General features: G+C 46.7%; 1 non-coding gene across 1 annotated transcript; it reads right to left on the reverse strand.

The window, feature by feature from the left end:
- Nucleotides 1-9,580: 9,580 nt before the first annotated feature.
- On the reverse strand, nt 9,581-9,651 carry TRNAG-GCC (transfer RNA glycine (anticodon GCC)). Its single transcript has one exon. It is a non-coding gene; the product is annotated as a tRNA-Gly (tRNA).
- Between the last annotated feature and the right edge of the window lie 10,817 nt (nt 9,652-20,468).

Consider the following 20,468-nt stretch of genomic DNA (forward strand, 5'->3'; position numbering starts at 1 on the left):
CGGTGAAGCGAGACGTACACAATTTTTTATCATTTACCTCGTAAGTATGGCGGTTCGTTATATTTTCTGCAGCCACTAAGACGGGTGGGGGGAGGGGGGCACCCGAATCATCTTGAAACACGCCGCCTTTAGAATGCAAAACAAATGGCTTCTTTGATAAAGCATTTCTAACAGCCATATATATGCATGGAAGATGATCATGAGCAGCAGGAGCCCCAAGGAAGTGGGCCTCCCTCAAGACAAAGCCATCACACATTGCGCGCATTGACGCATATGGATGCAACTGCAACAGAAATGCCATGTTCAGTGATGGCACTGGATAGCCTTTCTGTCATTGGCATGCAACGTCGACTGTCGTTTTGTCAAAAATAATTTCGAACCACACAGGCGCTCCATGCAGCGCAAGGAAGTTACTGAACTAATTGAATTGCTCAAGGTAAAATACGTCGGAAAAATCGTAAAGCACAACTTACACACAACCTACAGACATGATAGCGTGGGATTGTAATTAAAATATAGAAGAAAACAATTGTGTTATGCAGAAACTTAAGTCACAATACCCTTTTCCAGCGTTTATACCATTCATAGAGTGGTCATAGCCTCTGAGATTTGCGCGCGCCAATGTCGGAGGCCATAAATCAGCGCACCCTGCTCCTTGCAACACCTCCAGATGGCGCTCACCTCCGTCACATCTTTACAATGGGCTGGACAAGTTTTGAAGGGAGGGAAACTCATAGTAAAATTGATTATGAAAAATGACTGAGGAATATAGAAGAAAGTGAATGGGTTGGGAGAGTGTTCAGGTATTCGTACAACAAAAACATTGATTCACAGTGGAGGAAACGAACTAGGAAGCTTACCAGCAAGTATGCGGCCTGTATGGTCAGCAACGCAGCAACAAAGAACGTCAAGTGGAAAGTCAAGCTGAGATAATCTCATGGGTGGCGGCAATGGAAAAGAAACCTGCCATGAGGAACTACTTAAGAGGAAAAAACAAAATCAGAAAAGAAACAATGTATGATAACTCAAAGGGAAGCTCACTACTTTTCAAAGTGAGATCAGGGTGCCTTAGAACATGCACTTATAAAGCGAAATATAAGAAGGAAGAAGAAGCATGTTCTTCCTGCGGTAAAGCTAGGGAAACGATGGAGCATGTTTTATTAGAATGTGGATATATCTGCCCGGCGGTCGATTTGGGCACCACTGGCCTCCTTGAAGCTCTTGGATTCAGCAAGAGCAGGAGGAAAGTAAACATGTCCGCAATTGAGATTAGTAAGAGGCAGGTTGAAGATTGGTGAAGGAAAGGTAGGGAAATGACAAACAACGGAGAACAACAAACAACGGAGGCGTACAAAAACGAAGTTCACAATAGGGGTTCAGAAACTTTAGTTATGGGAATTAATTCATTGTGGGTTCTCTTTTCATTTTAAACACAGGTAGGGCATTAGACAATATTATAGCAAGAGCTTGGTGGGGCGCTCGTAACATCCATCCATCCATCGCTGTCCACACAGGAGCACACACGAGGCCGCGTTTCTGCAAAAAAGAGGGAAAAAAGTTGAATGACGCTTAAGCTTCGCCTGTAAGGGTGGAGCGCGATAGCATTCAAAGGTTCCTGACTGCTTCTCACGGTTCCCGGCAACTGCAGCGTTTGTAAACGTAATGTTTACCGGGAAACGCTCGCGGCGAACGCTATGCACGAAGGCGAGTCTTCTGGTAGAAACGCGGCCTCTTGCAGGGGCCGCGACGCGGACGATGGGTGGATGGATGTTATAAGCGCCCCCTTTGGAACGGGGCGGTGGCTTGCGCCACCAAGCTCTTGGAATTATACTGCCTAATGTCCTACCTAAGTTAAACAATAAAAAAACACTGAACTCTTACAACCAAATTTTCTGATCCCCTATTGCCAACTGTGCTTTTGTACGTCTCCGTTTATTGTCGTTTCCCTACTTTTCTTCCACCAATCCTCCGATCACATCTTACTAATCCCTATTACGGACATGTTTACTTTTGCGCTGCTCTCGCTGAACCCAAGGGCTTCAAGGAGGCCATATGGTGCCTTAATCGACCGCTGCGTAGACGTCTTCACATTCTAATAAAACATGATGCCCCAAAGCTTCTCTAGCTTTGATTTAGCTTTACCGCAGCAAGCACATGCTTCTTCTTCCTTCTTATATTCTACGACGATGCGGCGGAGGCGAACACCATCTGGATGTCCGGTCTGTCGTTTGTAGAAACACTGGAAAAGGGGATTTTTTGAGTTTTCGCGTTACAGAATAACGTTTTCTCGTACATTCAATTTACAAATCCGAGAGCAATCATATCTGTAAGTAGTATGTAAGTCGTAGTTTACGATTTTTGCACGTATTTTAGCTTGAGAAATTCGATTATTTCATTGAATTCGTTGCGTCATATGTATGGCCTGGAGATGTGTGGTTCGAAAATCTTTCGGTTTACGCGATGTCCGACGCCGGGTTTTCTGCGACGCACGGAACACGCGCTTCTACCGACGCACCTGCGTGTTTCACGTCGGGGACGTCCACCTTTCACGCCATGGCGCCTACAGCGTCATGGACTCCCTCGAAGGCCCACGTCTTGCGATGTTGTTGTCCCTACGGGGAATGGTCCGCAGACCGTCGTTGACGCGACGGCCTCAATAGTTTGCCTCTCTGAGGTCTACTGCGTTCAGCACATGGGAGGCCTCAACTTCCAAGTCAGTGTCGTCAAGAGCATGGCTTCCGTGACTCTAATCGCCGATGCTGGCTGCCTCGTCAACGGTGGCGAGCGTTGTCCCGTCGTTCCCGTCGGCCCGCAGGTAACCAATTAACGTAACCTGCCTCTTTTTGCCGTCCTTCGTTCCGAACGAAGTCCTCGTCTAGGCACTATCACCATACGGCAAAGTTCTGTCTGTCAACGCTGGTCTTATGAGCGGACGACATGGCGTGCTCACGGGCACACGCTTCGTGCGTATGGAAATGAATACCACAACCCCGGTCCCAAATTATCTGCGAGTCTCTGGTCATCGTGTGACGTTTGACTACCGCGGCTTGCAACGCGTGTGTCGTCGGTGCGGTTCCAGCGACCCCTACCGTGCTCAGTGCACCGCAGCGTTCTGTGGCCGTTGTGGCGTCCATGGCCACGAAAGCGACGGGTGTGACCGTCCTTGTCGGCGTTGCGGGGATAGTCACCCTACGGTCGCGTGCCCTGTGCGGCGTTCATACTCAGACGCTGCTACTGGAGCCTTTCCCCCCTACCGCCGGCGTCAACTGCGGTTGCGACTGCGCGTGACGCCGTAACCAAAGGAATTGCACTGACACCGCAAGAACCAGCGTCAAGAAATGAAAAAGAAGAGGCATGCAGCTCGGGAAGTCACAACGCGCCATCTTCACTCACTCCACCACTCCACCACCATCTCCACCTCACTTAAGTTTAGTGCATATAGTATGGGTCCCTGGCCACCGAGACATTCATATTAATGAAAAAGCCGATTCCTTAGCAACAGCTTCTTTAGCAGGTCCTGTGCTACTTGTGCTGCCGGCAACTGCGCACATTACTGCAGCCAGATATCGGCAATTTTCTTTGAGCGAGGACAAAAAAGCTCTGTCATTGGCAAAATCTTCAGATTTCTTACACTTAAATTATTCTTGGAACCGGCAATGGTGTCCTAACCGGAAATTTGAAGTTTCATTTACTAGGCTGCGTTGCCGTATTCCAACACTTAATTTTTACTTGCACAGATGTGGTCTGGCGGTATCCCCTCTATGCTACCTCTGCAATGAACCAGAAACTATAGATCATTTTTTATTATCATGCCGGCGGTTTTCTAATCATCGAAAAGTATGTCTAGAAATTCCACTTCAAAATTTAGGATTACCTTTAAGCAGCACTGTTTCACTGTTATACTCTCCCTTGGAGCAACAGTTTTGGGATAGAGCCACAGGAACGTTTGCCTAGCGATTTATAATTTCCTATGTGGCACAAAAAGAATGCGTTGATAGTTTTTAGTTTCAAGAATTGATTTATTTCTACTGCAGTCTAGAAAATTCAAAAAGTAAAAGCACAAATTCACAGTTCAAATCTTACTATTATTATTCATAATTTACCTTACTAAAGCTAAATATATCCTTTTTTTAACATTCCTATCAACGCAAGGCTTACTATAGTATTGATCAATACTTCAACTCATGTATTCATAGTTTATTTCACATCTTGGATTATTTGTTTTCCTTTCTTTTTGCGTGTTATTTATTTATTAACCAACTTATTTTATTTTATTTATTGAGTCATATTACCACCCGATTCGTGGCCTATCCCCCTCAGTGGGTTTGTGCCATTACCTGAGGCTTCTTCATCATCATCATCATCTTCGCCGGCCTCCTCTACTGAAACAGAAGATGACGTGGCGGATCGCAACACGCCATGTTCGCTAGCCTTCCAAGCAGCGAAGGACACGCGTGCTGGGGCCGAAAGCGCCTCCACTTCGGCTGCTACCATCACTCCTCCTGAACGCAGCAAAGTTTTAAACGCAGATAAAACACCTGACCCTGCGATCACTACAGTCGATATACCCACGAAATCTGCTGTGGCTTCATCCGCCTCAATTGCATCTCCTACAACGGCGCAACCATTACATCTGAATGAGCCCCCAGCTGCCGAAGTTCTCGGCGACGATGAAATCAATCCCGCCGCCCTACCGCTACCGACATCATCCTCATCAAAAAACAGCTTCAGCCTCGGAGTTGATAGCAGCGTTGGACTCTCGCCAAGCCTGGATGAACTCGACATAGAAATGGCGGCCCCACGAGACGTAAAACGCGCTCATGCGTCAGCCTCTGGCTCGGACGGCGGCCCCGATCGCCGTGCCGAGTTACAGCGGCCCAAAGAACCTCGGACTTCTTCGAGAGGGTCGAAAAAGTGACGCGTGCACTGCTTAACCCCTGGACTTGTTCCCGGGGCGCCGACTTGAACAACACCACCAGGTCAGTTTGGTGATACATATAATTGATTATGGCTGACACCCTGAACATTATTTCAATAAATGCACAAGGGTTCCGAAGTCCTATAAAACAAGCCGAAATTATCAGCGTCGCCCGCGCAAAAAATTGTGACATACTGTGTTTACAAGAAACAAATTTTTTCACCGTTGGACATGTCCTTACTTTCAAACGCACTTTTAACCTAGACTGTTTCTTCTCCTTCGCGACATCACGATCTAGCGGAGTTGGTATTACTATTTTCAACAGAGCTCTCTTGCGAGATCATCATGTCTTTTATGATGGGACTGGGCGAATATTGGCATTTGATTGTGTACTATTTTCATTTAGGTTACGGATTTTGTGCATATATGGACCCGCGCAGGCCATTAGGTCCAATGATTTTTTCCGTGACCTGGACGTGTATTTCCTTGACGGTCGTCACGTGGTGCTCGTTGGGGATCTTAACTGCGTCTTAGACACGCGAGCAGATGTGCAAGGCCCGGGCTGGGGTCGCCCTGATTGGAACGCACGGGAGTTGCGTCGCCTCGTCCAGCATTTTTCGTTGCTGGATACATATCGACTTTTTCATGGTTCTTTATTTACCAGGACCTGGCCACGCTGTGCGTCGTCAAGCAGGTTAGACCGTGCCTATGTGCCAAGCAGTCTAGCTCAGTATGTCACCCGGTCTGATGTGATAACGTTACCTTCATCCCCTGTTTATATTTCCGATCACAATACTTGAAATTCGCTTCCCTGCTTACTCATCAGTAAAACCCTGGCGTCTGGACATCCGCGTTCTACATGACGCGCGCTCGCGCTCTTGTTTGTCAAGAGTCTTGGGCGCCTCTGTTTCTAGATCTGACCGAGAGTCATGGGATGCTCTCAAGGTGCAGTGGCGTCTGCACTGTTCAGTTGAAGGACGTGCGCTCAGACGACGTATGTCAGAAGAACTGGCGGATACTGCCACGAAGCTCCGCATCGCCCTTCGGGTCAATCAACTGACTCCGTTGATGCGGTCCTGGCAGCGTGAGCTACGGAGGCGTTTCCAACGCCTCATCGCGGCGTCGTCTTTGTCAGCTGCTGCTTGGCGATGCAGACGTAATCCGTGTGCACACCCCGAAGTTCTGCGCTTTTCAAGAAACTCGCTTTTTAGACAGCCGAATGCATTCGGTTCTGCGGCCCCAAGAGCACTTCCTGTTACACCACCTCCCACGCGTGATTATTCGCTCTTTGTAACGCATATTGAAAACATGGCGCGTACGACCATGCAAATAGATTCTGGCTCTCGAGGATTTCATACATTCCTTAGTGGGCTGCCTCAGCTTCCACCTGAGGTAGCTGACCGTCTTTGTGCACGACCATCAGCCGAGGAAGTGAAGGCAGCATTATCTTCCATGAAGCGTGGCTCGGCCCCAGGGCCGGACGGGTTACCCGTTGAGTTTTATCTAACGTTCTGGGAAGATATTGGTGCCACTTTCGTATCTGTTATCAGCCAATGCTTTGAGAACTTTGATTTCCCGTTTAGTTTTCGGGACGGTCGTATTGTGCTTCGTATTGTGCTAATACCTAAGCACGATCCGTCATCAGTTCGTCCAGAGGAATGGGGGCCAATCACGCTTCTCAACGTTGACTACAAAACCTTCACAGCTGTTATCACCCGGCTCTTGAGAAGCCTGATGCCTTCTCTAATAGGACACCATCAGGCATGCTCAGTCCCTGGCAGAGAGATACACAGTCTTTCGTTTGTTACGCGTGACATAATGACATACACGCTGACCAGGTCGGCACGTGGTCTCTTAATTTCACTAGATCAAGAAAAGGCATTCGATAGCCTTGAACATAACTACATTTTTAATGTACTGACCTCGTTCGGCTTCTCGTCAAATTTTGTTGAACTTATTAGAAATACCTATTCAAATATCCGAAGTACATTGTTCCTTGATAGTCGAGAAAGTGCACCGTTTCCCGTTACTCGTGGCCTTCGTCAAGGGTGCCCTCTATCCCCAGTACTCTTTGTGCTCAGCCTTGAACCATTTCTGCGCTCAATAGTGAGAGACCCTTACGTATGCGGTCTCCCACTGCCTGGTAGCGGTGTTGTGAAGGTGACAGCCTTCGCCGATGACATCACATTATATCTCAGGAATGAAGATAGCTTAACCCGTAGCCTTCGAATTTTCACTGAGTACGGAAATATTTCAGGTGCTGCGCTAAATTTTTCAAAATGTCGTTATTTGTTCATTGGTTCACCACAGACACGCCTAAGTCCCCTTTTCCGTCTTCAAAAGAGCAATTCTCTTCGCATTTTAGGCCTTGACTACACCTCTAATGGCATATCAGACTCTGTGTGGCTCTCAATTCTTGAAGATGTAAGGCGAAATATTGAAGATGTTCAAGGGTATGATTTACCCCTATCATAAAGAAGGTACTTAGGGCAGTCTGTATTTTGCGGCCGAGTGTGGTACGTTTGTCACGTCGTGCAGCCACCATTACGGGTTACTAGGTCCTTGCAGTCCCTTCTAGGTGCCTTCTTCTGGTCGGGCCGTACAGAACTGGTCTGTCGCGCGGCGCTTGGGCAACCACACTCTCGCGGTGGGTTCGCCTTCCCATCGGTGTCTGTCCGCTGCCGGCTGCTTGCTCTGCGATTTCTGCTTCGTCTGTTACAGCATGATCAGTGTCCAGCGCGTGAACTCGGTTGCTATTTCCTTGGCACGAAAATTCGCTACATGTTACCGGGCGTACGCTTAAATCACGGACCACAAGTGTTAACCGCACCTACGTTTTACTGTACGGCCGTGGCATTTTATCGCCACATACAACAGGTATGTCCTAATGTAGACGTTCTACAAAACCGTGTAGTAGATACTATGTCAGCCTTACTGCTTCCTCTAGTTCCCCCAGCGCGCCTCGCACTTTGAAATAATGTGTCGTGGGATGCGATAACGGCGTCATTTTTGCCTGGCCACCTACGCGACTTCATGTGGCGTCTAAGGTGGCAAGTGCTTCCAACTCGGGACAGGCTTGAGCGGTGGTACGTTGTCCCATCTTCGCAGTGTCCCAATTGCCCCCTTCAAGAATCCAATAAACATGTACTGCTGCAATGCGTCGTTGCCAGGATATTTTGGAGGGCCGTGCATACTGGATTTCGTGGCCTTGGAGTTAACCGCTTTATTACATCTGGTCGCTGCTCACGTGGCCGCTTCGCGCGACTTTTAATTGCTGCGGGGGCCTTCTGTCTATGGCGTAACCGGTGCGAGGCAGTTGCCATGGGACGTCGTCACCGTGCTCTGTTTCCACTTATGGGGAGGCTCTACTCTGAGCTACTGTCGTTTCTATCGGAGGAGTTGTTCTTCCTTGGAGAAGAAGAGTTCCTTCGACACTGGTCATGTCGTTTACTGTCGGTGGCTGATGGACGCGTATGGCTGAATTTTCGTCCAGCCTGATTCTTGTAGCCAGACCATCAGAAGTATTCATTTAATGCACATAGAAGGCAGGTGCCCGTGATTACTGTGTGTGTGTCCTCTCGTATACATGATCATTTTTGTATATACACATCTCGTGCACATCACTTCAAAGTTGTGTAAAGTGTTCTATCACATCATCATTGTACATAACCATTGTGTAAACTGTATATATTGAAAATCATTTTGTACATGTGGCATTTATAGTTTATGTGTAACTGTGCCTTTCCGTGGGTATACGTGTTTATATGTTGGTGCGTGAGGACTCGGACATTATACTTACGTTGAAAACGTGCTGTGTTTCGTTTCTTACATGTTATCGTCCCGGTGGAATTTTGCCGTGATTATGACTCAGTGTTCGTATCGTCTCTTGTCGAAATAAACTTTTGCTAAACACAGTATCCATCCGACAACATCACGTTTGAAGAACCGCTACTTCAGGCGGGCCGTAAGACGAAGGAGTGAACAGGACGAGCGGTAACTAGCGACTGATACTTATTATGCAGCAGCAAAAGGTCACATCTGCGCGCAGCGTGCCTTAATTGACATGCTGAAGAAGATGAAACACACGCAGCAGAAAACATCCTAGATGACTACGGAAAGTGCCAAGGGGCAAAGAACAACTATCACCAGTTAATAAAAAACCGGGTTTCTTTGCATGTCTAGGAGAGCCACCGAAGGCTCACTAACACACGCGTCTAGGCCAAGTCAACGCATGTGTGCCGCTTCCAAAATTTCCCGCTCAAGTCTAGAGTCTCCCGTCCTACAATGATGGCTTGATTGAATATGGGGTAGCAACCTTTGCATTCCCTGGTGTGTCTGGGGAGATTGGCGCCGCGCTATCACCCTCCCTCCAAGGAGCGGAAATGCTGCCGCAGTTATTAATATATTGGCCAGTTTGACGAACGTAAGCATTGCCGCATCGCAGCGGAAACGTCACGTTCTTGTTTACTCCGGAAATTTGTGGACTTTTGCTTCTCGAAATCTGCCGGATTACGGGTTGAAAAAGCCGCGATTACACGCACGATAACTTATTTTATAATCACTGATAAATAAATTCTTAAATCATCCGTCGCACGATAACGATTGCGATAAAGACTCAGTAACTCTTTAAACAAATATTGTTAATCTAAAAAAAAAAAGATCTGCGTCGGCCGGGAATCGAAGCCGGGCCACCCGCGTGGCAGGCGAGTATTCTACCACTGAACCACCGACGCCTTTTTTCTTTATTGCCCGATTTTCAGTACACAACTATTTACAAGAGGAAACAATCACCGAAACACAAAAAACAAAATACAACATACATTTGCTGTTGGGCACGTATTCAACCAGTATCGTACTGGCTGAGTCTAATCAAAATTCGCGCAAATTAACCAACGGCTCTACTCTTGGGAGCCACTCAGGTGGTTCCTCTGTCGCCTTATGGAGAGCGATAAACCAGTGCATCTGTTCCCTGAAATACATTCGTGCAGGCCGCGCATCTTTACCAACATGGTATCCCGCCATTCTCGCGCGCCAAATACAGTGGAGGCCCAAGAGCATAATTAGGTCAAAAGGCACCCCGTCCTCGTTATCTATGCTTAAGTAACTAATGCCATACGCGTCTAGTGGAAATTCTTTCTTTAGTGTCCTCTGCAATACATCCCAGAAGAACACGCCTCCCCAACAGTTTAAAAAAACATGATCTATTGTCTCTGGCTGCTTGCAAATTAAACAGTGTGTTCCCCACGGTAAATACACTCCCTTTGCCTCCAAAAACTTCTTGACTGGTAATGTTCCCGTGTGTAATTTAAAGAAGAAGGTCTTTGTTCCTGGCGGGACCTGCATTTTCTTTACTCTTTTTAAAACATCGCTGCTTGGGCCTCCACCGTACAAGGACCTGTACAGTGGCACTGGGAAAAGGACGTCGCACAAAGCACAATACAGTTTCTTTTTGTTCACAACGGAAAGGAAATCATTCGAGAAGCGCACTGAAAGAAATCGAACACTCGATACAACTTCTTTGTAAAAACCTCGAATCCCTCCCGAAAACTCTGCGGTTGAAACCACATACTCTGGTATTTGTCTACTCAGCCTTATTTGACATACCGTGCGCAAGAAAGGGTCGGTTGAGTCCCTAAAGAACAAGAACCGGTTTACCAGCTGCCGCACAAAGAGGTGGCCCAATCCCAGCCCCCCGTCTTTTACCCTCCGGAACAAGTTGGTCCGGCTACAGCGCTCCCATCCCGACGCCCAGACAAAGACGGCGAAAATCCTGTGTAGCTTCTGAACGTTGGACCGTGAACAGTGCAATACCTGCATTACGTACCAAAGCTTGCTGATAAAGAAAAGGTTACAAACGGTGGCTCTGGCAAAAATAGAAAGGTTAGTGCCTTTCCACTTCTCAGCTCTCTCCCGTGTGTCTTTGACCTGCCCTTTCCAGTACTGCTCGCTATCACGATAGGCATCGAGCGGGACGCCCAAGTACTTGCCTGGGGTCGTCACCCAATGCACGTTGGCAAAATGATCTGGCTTCGTTGGCCATGATCCATGCCAGAGCCCAAGGCACTTCGACCAGTTAGCTCCACTACCAGTGACATGGCTAAATTTACGGACACATTTGACAGCCTCAGTTATGCTTTCCTGATCCTCCGCAAAAACAGCGACATCATCTGCATAAGCCAGCAGCTTCACTTCAACTGCTTGAAGCTTAAATCCCGTAATTCTATTGTTTTCAATCAATCTCATACACAGGGTTTCAATGTAGATAGAAAACAACAGAGGGCTGAGGGGGCAGCCCTGACGCACAGAACGTTGCAGGCTGATGGGAGCCCCTAAACTCTTATTCACGATCAATCTGGTCGTGCAGTTACGGTACGCCAGGGCGACCCCCTCGCAGATTACAGATCCGAGATTGGCATAGTCTAAAACGGCAAACAGGATTTCATGAGCCACGCAATCAAAAGCCTTCTCGAGATCAATCTGTAAAATGGCAATCCGACTATTACAATCATCACAGCACTCAAGTACACTGCGCGCTTTGTGAATATTGGTAACAATAGTCCGGCCTTTAATCCCACATGTCTGGTGAGGCCCGACGATGTCCTGTATTACTGTCTGCAATCTTCGCGCCAATATCTTCATAAAGATTTTATACTCGATATTGGTGAGTGCTATGGGACGATACGCCGTAACATATCTTAATTTCGCTGCATCATCAGGTTTAGGAATGAGTACTGTGTGTGACGACCCATAAGACGGAGGCAATGTGTTCCATTTGTAAGCTTCGTTAAAGATTACATTCAATACAGGGCTAATTTCGTGCTTAAATTCTTTATAAAAACCGGCGCTAAAGCCGTCTGGTCCAGGCGATTTTCCAGGGTTTAAGTTGTCTATGGCCTGTTCAACTTCGGATTCTGTTATCTCTAGTTCCACTCTTTGCTTTCTTTCGTCGTCCAGTCAGGGTATAGCACGTAAAAACTCATTCCCAAATGTGGTAGCGTCTACTTTGTGGTACGAGAATAGCGCCTGGTAATGCTCATGAAAAGCTGCTTTGATGTCGTCTGTGTCAGGCGTGAGGTTTCCTGAAACTGTCCAGCCAGCTGTTCAACGTCCGGGTGTATCGAGGTCGCCGCAGCTGCGAGCTCATTTTTGCTGGCCAAGCACGAAGTATCGTTATCATGTTATCCCTTTCTTTGCGCCACCAATCCCACAAGCCACGGCTGTTCGATGTTCATTGATGAAAACACACACATTGTGTGTTTTTATCGAAGGGCCGTGCCACAGTGATTCGTTATATTTTAGTTTATCTTACCGTCCTCAAAACTAGCGGACTGTAGGAATGTACTAGAACATTTTCTAGTACATTCGATCAGTGGTGTAGCCAGAAATTTTGTTCGGGAAGGGGGAGGGGGGGGATCACGGTCCGGCTCCGCCTCCTCCTCATGAAATTTGTCGAGGGTTCAAATACATTAATAATAACTGCATTGCAATTGCGAAAGATGCGGCAAACGAATAGTTGAACGCTACGCACTGTCCAGATAGAGGAGTAAAATATGTATTTTTTCGTAAAATAGTATACTCGTATGTCTCAAAAATTGTTCCCGAAATAACTGATATCAATGCTTCCATGCTTTCTGTCTAGTTAATACGTAAAGAAAATATCACACAAACTTTAGAACTATATTAGTTTGAAACCAGCAAAGCAGTGCATGCCGCTGATATGGAACATGCAAAGGCCATGAAATGAACAAGTTGCGGACGAATATTTTAATGAAACTTTGTTAACCTCCGCGCTTTTCTCTCATTTGCATCTCTCTGTCTCTTTCGTTCAAGAACTTTGTTTATATTTTCGTGCATGTGCAATGACCAGGGAAAAATCTCAATGACACTGTCCTTTGTTAGAATGCATGGCGCAGGAGCAGCTGTCATCGGTCGTGTATTGTGAGTAATTTCACAGAAATTATAGTCGCAACAGAGAGCACATGTCTTTCAAAAAGCGGAACTTCAAAGGCTACGAAGAAGTACGGAAAGGCTGAAATTCTTTTATTTAGTTTTTCATGACAAAATTGGAATTGATAAGGCATCGTATATAAAACCATCGTCAGAATGTACAATGCGCGTTTGTCCCTCTAAGAAAGTTGCAGATTTTATAAATTCCACAGATACGTTCAAAAACTTATTTTTCGGAGAACAATTCGGAGAATTTCGGAGGATCAACTATGGGGCCGTCCAGCGGGCCGAGGATGCCGCCAGGACCCACGAACTCCTGGCCGTCACCTAGGCGGGGCCTTTGGCCCTCCCCGCCAACTCGCAGGACAGGAAATAAAGTTATTTCCTCCTCCTCGGAGAACACCCCGTGAATGGAATTGTCTACCAGCTGATGTTGTAAAATGTGAAACAGTTGAACTATTTATAAATGGGCTCAGGCACCAAACCTGATTTTTTTCTTATTGTGTTGGTTGTATAATGATGCACTTAATTATAGATAACGCCATGTTTATTTCAGCACAGTTTCTTTGTTCAGTTATTTTTATATTTTTTTCACCATGTCTTTGTGATGTTATATGTTGCAAGTATTTGGCCAAAAAATTATGTATGCTCACTCCTGCTTAAAGCCTGGCACCCAGGCTATCAGTATAGAATAAATGAAATAAATATAAAAATGAGGAGTTCTGCCAAATGTGCGAGGGCGAGTCAAATGAAAGTCAGCCAATTCGATTATATGACTAACGGCGTACTTTGTTTAAAAGTAGTCTCCATAAGCATTTAGACATTTAACCCACTGACTAACGAGTCGCGTGATTCCCGTCTCATAGATTCCTTCGATTGCTGCTTCAAAAAGTCTGTAACTTACTCCTTCACGTCATCGTCCGACACAATTCTGGTTCCTTCGAGCTGTTTTTTTTTTTTCAAATGCTCCTAAATGTGGAAGCCACAAGGCGACAGGTCTAGGCTGTATGGCAAATGCTGCAGCGTTTCCCACTTGAACTTTGCCAGTTTTATGTTAACGACATCAGCGACGTGGAGACGGGAATTGTGGAGCAGAATGACCCCATTCCTCAATTTCCACGTCATTTGTTTTTGATTGCGACACGCAGCCGATCCGACGTTTTACAATATCCGAAACGATTGAGTGTCTCTAGGTTTAGCAAATTCGATCAGTTATGGACCCTGCCTACCGAAAAAAAGTCAACACCTTTTCGGCAGAAATGACGGCCTTCGCTTTTCTTGGGGGTTATGAATTGAAATGTTTCCTCTGTAAGCTTTGCCGTCGTCTTTCAGGCTCGTAGTAGTGGCACCATGATTCGTTCCCGGTCACAATTGCAGACAAAAGTCGTCACCCTCATTGTGATACAGGATTATATGAGTCAAGGCAGCGCCGAACCTCTCTGTCTTCTGACCGTGGTTCAAAATCTTGGGCACCCATTGCGCACATAAGAGCCGATAACCGAGATGTTCATGAATTATGGTGTGACCCGAACCATGACGGATGTTCACACGCCCTGCCAATTCACCGATGCTTATCCTCCGTTCTTTTCTAATTAGCCTTTGCAATTGTGTTGGGTTGATTGCACGGTGGCTTTGGCACGGTCTTGGATCGTCTTCGCAACTTTCACTTCCTTCTTGGAACCGTTTGCTCCAACGCTTCACAGTGGCCAATGAAATGCAATGTTCAACGTACACGGCAGCCACACGGCGACTAATTTCTTTTTCCGAAACATTTTCAGCTGTCAAAAACCTCACGACAACATGCTGTGAAACATTTAGAGTGTCTATTATACCACGAAACCATGTTCAACCCAATGTACAAGAGCATTAAAGAACTTTTATCCTCACATCTGTGTGTCACTTTCGTAAACGTCTCACAGATAATGAACCGAACCATTATTGCGCGGGATGGATTGGCTCATTTACATTTCACTCGCCCTCGTGCATTAGAAATGCGAAGATACAATGGAATATGCAAATGCGAAGATACAGCTTGATAGGAGGCAATAAAGTGTAACTGGAAACAAAGTTCACTGCACGTATACACAAAACCTCGCAACAAGATATTTCAATATACATATAAGTCTCCAATAAATCTACGTATCTAAGAAAAAGTCACTATATAAAATGCGTCAAACAAGGCAAATAAACATGTTGCGCAACCACAGACTCTCACATCACAGCCCCCCCCCCCCCCTCCCTCGACTCCCTCTGATGTATGGCGCGCGACAGGAGGCGGCGAGCTTCCTCCCTGGTTTTCTCCCTTGCGCACACAAGATCGAGCCACCATCGTCGGCAAACCCATGACATCCCCCCCCCTCCCCCCTACTCTTTCACTCGCACATGCAGCATGCGGCGCGCGGTCACGATGTTATCCCCCTTGGACTTTATACGGAATATGACGGCGACAGCAGGAATGCGCCTGGAGGGTCCACATAATTGACCGCAATAATATAATGAGTATCCGCCAACTGAAGCGCCGTGGCCCGTTACTTTCCACAAAAGAAGTAACAAAATCAAACTTTCACCATGCGACAATTTGCTGCGCCGCAACAATCTGTCTATTTATTTTGTAGGGCGGGGGTATGGAATTGAAAAAAAAAAAAACGCAAGGAAGGCATGTTGACTATAACCGAATGCCTACTTTGGGCGCCTAATGCGGCTACCGAAGGAATATCGAAGAAAACGTGAGACAATTGGTCCACAGTTAACCACAGGCATGCTGCGCGGTATCGCATCCTAATTTTCCGGAGAAATTCCGCTCAAGCGGACGCGTTGCCATCCGTCGAGTGTGATGGCGGCGAGCGGCCACGCATTTGTTTCTTTTTCTCATCTGCTAGCCAGAAAGCGTCCAAAACTATGCCAGACGAAAATCCACTCGGTCAGAGAAAAACGAACGCGCATCGAAGTGCGCTGCGCGGGTATCGGGGCAACACGAGAAAAACGCCTGCGCTGTGGCTGGTTCTAGCAACCCGCGGGAGCGAGAGAAAAAAAAAAAAGAAAAACAAAGAAGAAGAAAAAATGAAGAGGCTCAATGTGTTCTCAGGAATGAAAGTCAAAGTAGAAAAATAAATAAGAACGTAGTTTCCTTTGCTGGCTTTAGTACCTTGACATGGATGCTTTGGCGCAAGTGAAAAAAAAAATTTGGATATTCTTTTCTGTGACACACTGCCACAAATGAACCACCACAACGCTTCGTCTCGTCGGACCTCGCTGCGTGCGTTGTAAACTTGTCTGATAGTGTGTTGATTTGGCTTGTCTCGTTGTATGGTCCGATGTAGGACTTTCAAAAAGTCAACGCACCTTTGGCTTCAAATGTTTGTAACAACATTAAGCCCGCAATGTTACGGAATTGAAAATCTAAAGCACGACTTTGGAAATGTTAATGCATCTTTCCTATCAACACTTTATGAGAACTTCATACCCATAAAGTTCCAGAATTGAAACCTATGCGCTCCGTCGATATCGCGGCCTCCGCGAGATCACGACGAGCCCGCTCGCCACCAAAACGCCCTTGAAACTTTGTGCTCGGGAGGGGCTCGTTGCGTTACGATATGCGACTCCCTGTGCACGGGTGTTGCCGCGAAATCCAGTCCGATTTCGCAATGTTCGCGCTGAAATGCCTTTTCTAGCATGAAAAGGACATTCTAGACTAAATCCAGCATGATTTCCGTCGCCGGGGGTTATTTTGGTTGGCGGCGCACGACAGCACGAAAAAAATTTCGGGGAGGGGGAGGCTGAAGCCCCATAAGACCCCCCCCCCCCCCCCTGGCTACGTCCCTGCATTCGATCTACGTAGGTCTACAGGTGGGCGAATATCAACGTTGTCGAATACGAATCGAATAGTACATATCGAATATATCGAATAGTGAAACGCAGACGCGAATATTTATTCCCGTATATAAATTAGGTACCATGGTTGTACTGATAGCATAGGCGCCGACTACAGGGGCTCCGAGCCCGAGAACCGTCCGGAGTTTTCCGAGGGGGGGGGGATGCTGAGCCCCTCCCCCCACCTGACGCGTCATTGCCAGAGTTTTGTCACCCACATCATTTGAACTTTCTTTTGACTTGTCTCGACCTTTTCACTTAAAATTTCATTCAAGCTAATAGCTTACTGCATCATTGTTGACGCGGACGTGCTCCAACAATGGCGCAGTACGGATTTTAATTCATACTTTGCTTTATTTCTGCAAACCCTGACAATAGGAGAACAAGCGCATTAGAAGTACCAGCGGCGGCTGCCTCATCCGTATTTTCTCTCTTCGACATTGTTTTAACTTTCCACTGTAAACACCGTGCACTCACGCAGTATGTTTATGTATATACACAGGACAAAGTTTATTATATTTTTAAAGAGAAGGAGGTAGCCAATTAACAATTATTTGTAATAAGCTTATGCCTAAAGAATGAAAATGTTGCTGTATGTTCACCTCGCTTCAAAATGATTTGCGTGCTTTTTCTGACACTGAAAAAAAAATGTAGACTTTAGTGACCCCTTCGGCAGAGTCTTATAAACGGCGTGTGAAATGCACGTGAAAAATATGTGTCTCAGTATCGCTTCTCTTTCCAGTAAGCAAAGCTAATGACTTATTAAAATATTACATATAAGAAGTTACAACATTTACTAGGGATGGAAACATCGTCGTTTGCATGCAGAGGTCATAAATATATACAGGGTGTCCCCATTACCTATCATATGCACAAAGATTAAAAAATAAAGCACTGCGTCACTCGAAGAAAACCTAGTGTATATTGTTTCCACTACAGTGGATTGCTGCCGGTAATTTTCTCGTTACCGAGAGTTAATTAGGTAATTGTAATTATGTAACTCGAGTCGTACTGTCATAATTATCAAAGTGTCAATGAGGCATTTTTAGGCACAGCCAATTAAGGGACATCTAACTGCTATATTTTCAGCGAAGTACTAATTGCGCACTAATTTTTTCCGACTGAGAAACCTTGCGAAATATGGCGAATACCATGTGACTGCGCTCCCATCCGCATCATAAAGCAGCGCCCTCGAACAGGCTCCTTCTGAGTTAGGTAGAACTAAATGAAGGAAATAAAGAAAAAATTCAACGCCCAAGCACTACGTACAGATGGTTAACCAGCGAAGCTGAAACGTGCGGCCCTTTTGTTTATCACTGGGTCAATCCCGACGGGTCATTAAACGACGGCTTGGTAGGCTGCCGGATCATCGGCATGCAGTTGCTGCTTGCGCTCGGCTGCACGAACCTGTTCTTGTGCTCGGCCTGCAGTATCAATACGGCGTAGGCGAGCTCGTTCCCGGTTCTGCTCGCGGCGTTGCTGACCAAAAGCTGCCTGCTCCTCAGGAGTACGTAGGACGCGTGGCCTAGCCATTTAAGAGCCGGAGAGAAACTGCTGCGCGCCCGCTCTGCTGTGACAGCAACGACGTCACTACTGGCTCAGCCAATCGCGCGCCTCTCTTTCGGTTTTTTTAGTACATTCGCATGAGGCTGCGCCGGAGGAGTTTTCGGCATACAGGCGACAGTCGGACGTACTAATTGGCTAGCCATATGCAGCTTCGCAGTAAAACATCGTGATCTAGCTAGTGTCTTATCTGCTGCGCCTCGGTCGAAGTAATACGACGCGTTTGGCGTTAGTTGGAAACAAGCTGTGATAGCTGTTGCCTTAGCGTAGATAAAGTGCACGGATGGTTTCTTTTTCCCGCAAAATATATCACCACAAAAGCGAATTGATGTCAGTGCAAAGGTTTAAAGGTGCGTTTTGTTTCGTCCCAGTCATGTCTTTCTCTAATGAACAGAACGAGAAGAAAGGGGGTTAACCGAGGGGCCCGATTTTATTAGTCATAACATGAGTAGCCAACAAACACTGACACCAAGGACAACATAGGGGAAATTACTTGTGCTTAATAAATGGAATGAAGAAACGATAAATTAATGGAAATTAAAGTGGATGAAAAAACAACTTGCCGCAGGTGGGAACCGAACCCACAACCTTCGCATTTCGCGTGCGATACTCTACCAATTGAGCTACCGCGGCGCTGTTTCCCCATCCACTTTCTTGGGTATTTATGTGTCCTAGTAGAACCCTGGGAGTGTTAGCCAGCGCCACCACTCACAGACCTTGGCGGCGGACGTGGAACGTCTTTTTTGCCGCTGGCGTCACGAGAAGGTGATCTTTTTGGGTGAAGGCAGCCGGTCAATAAACCCACGTATGCTACCTGAAGGCATCAATGTTGCCGGATTCGAGACCCTCGTTATGTAATAAACGAGAAGAAAGGGGGTTAACCGAGGGGCCCGATTTTATTAGTCATAACATGAGTAGCCAACAAACACTGACACCAAGGACAACATAGGGGAAATTACTAGTGCTTAATAAATGGAATGAAGAAACGATAAATTAATGGAAATTAAAGTGGATGAAAAAACAACTTGCCGCAGGTGGGAACCGAACCCACAACCTTCGCATTTCGCGAAGGAAAACATGATCTTTCCCTTGGAAGCTGCAAATGGTAACAAAAGGAAGGCCGTAAATATATATCTGTCATGGAAGTGTGGCGGTAGACCAAATGCATCGACTATCATCAGAAATTATGAAAAACCTCAAACCAACCGGCAGCTGCCAGAAACAGCGGCGGAGGACTCCATCTCTGAGTCCCAGCCACGCACGGGTGTTATCATTTATGGCCTCAAAGCTTCATGCTAGCGTGCGGGACATGGCCGCCCACGTACCAATTTCCAAGTCATCAGTTTGGAGGATTCTAAACGACAGCCTTTCACCCGTGCCACCTTAACCAGCACCAATGCTTGGAAGATGGGGAACTGTAGAATCGCGTAGATTTCTCGAATTGGCTACTCACAAAAGCCGATGAGTCACCGAAGTTTTGAAGCAACGTCATGTGCACAGATGCAGCCAATTTTCACAGAGACATCCAGGTAAATTTGCATAATGCACACTATTGGAGCGACTACAATACAGACTGGGTAAAGCGCAATCGGCTCCATAGTACCAGTGATCGTTCAATGTGGGGTGCGGCATTTACGCCGGTGCTATAATTAGTCCCATCTTCTTCGATCACTCACTGACTGGACAGCGTTACGTGGACGAAATCCTTAAAGGAGTGGTGGATGAGTTTCTGAGCGAAGTCCCCGCTGTCACGTCTCCCCCTTCTGTGGTATCAGCAAGATGGGGCACCCGCACACAGCAGCAGACGAGCACGAAACCGTCTGGATGCGACTTTTCATGCGCATTCTATATAGGGGAAGGCACGGGCCTGCAAATTGGCCGGCTAGGCCACCTGACCTCTCTCCACTCGATTTCTGTCTTTGGGGTCATGTGAAATATCGTGCTTACAGGATCGAGATGGACGTCCGATGAGCTCAAGACAAGGGTAACGGATGTCCGCCGTAGAATTCGAGCGTCGGTCATCAAGAAGCCACTGCAGATGTGATAAAGCGGACTCAGTACTGCGTAGCTGCAGAAGCAGACCTATTGGAACACGTCTTCTGGGCAGCAGCTGGTGTTCAACGGCGCTTACGAATTCATAGGTAATAGGGACACACTGAAATCTGATGTA

The sequence above is a fragment of the Dermacentor variabilis genome, unplaced genomic scaffold (genome assembly GCF_050947875.1).
Source record: "Dermacentor variabilis isolate Ectoservices unplaced genomic scaffold, ASM5094787v1 scaffold_29, whole genome shotgun sequence".
Taxonomy (NCBI): Eukaryota; Metazoa; Arthropoda; class Arachnida; order Ixodida; family Ixodidae; genus Dermacentor; species Dermacentor variabilis.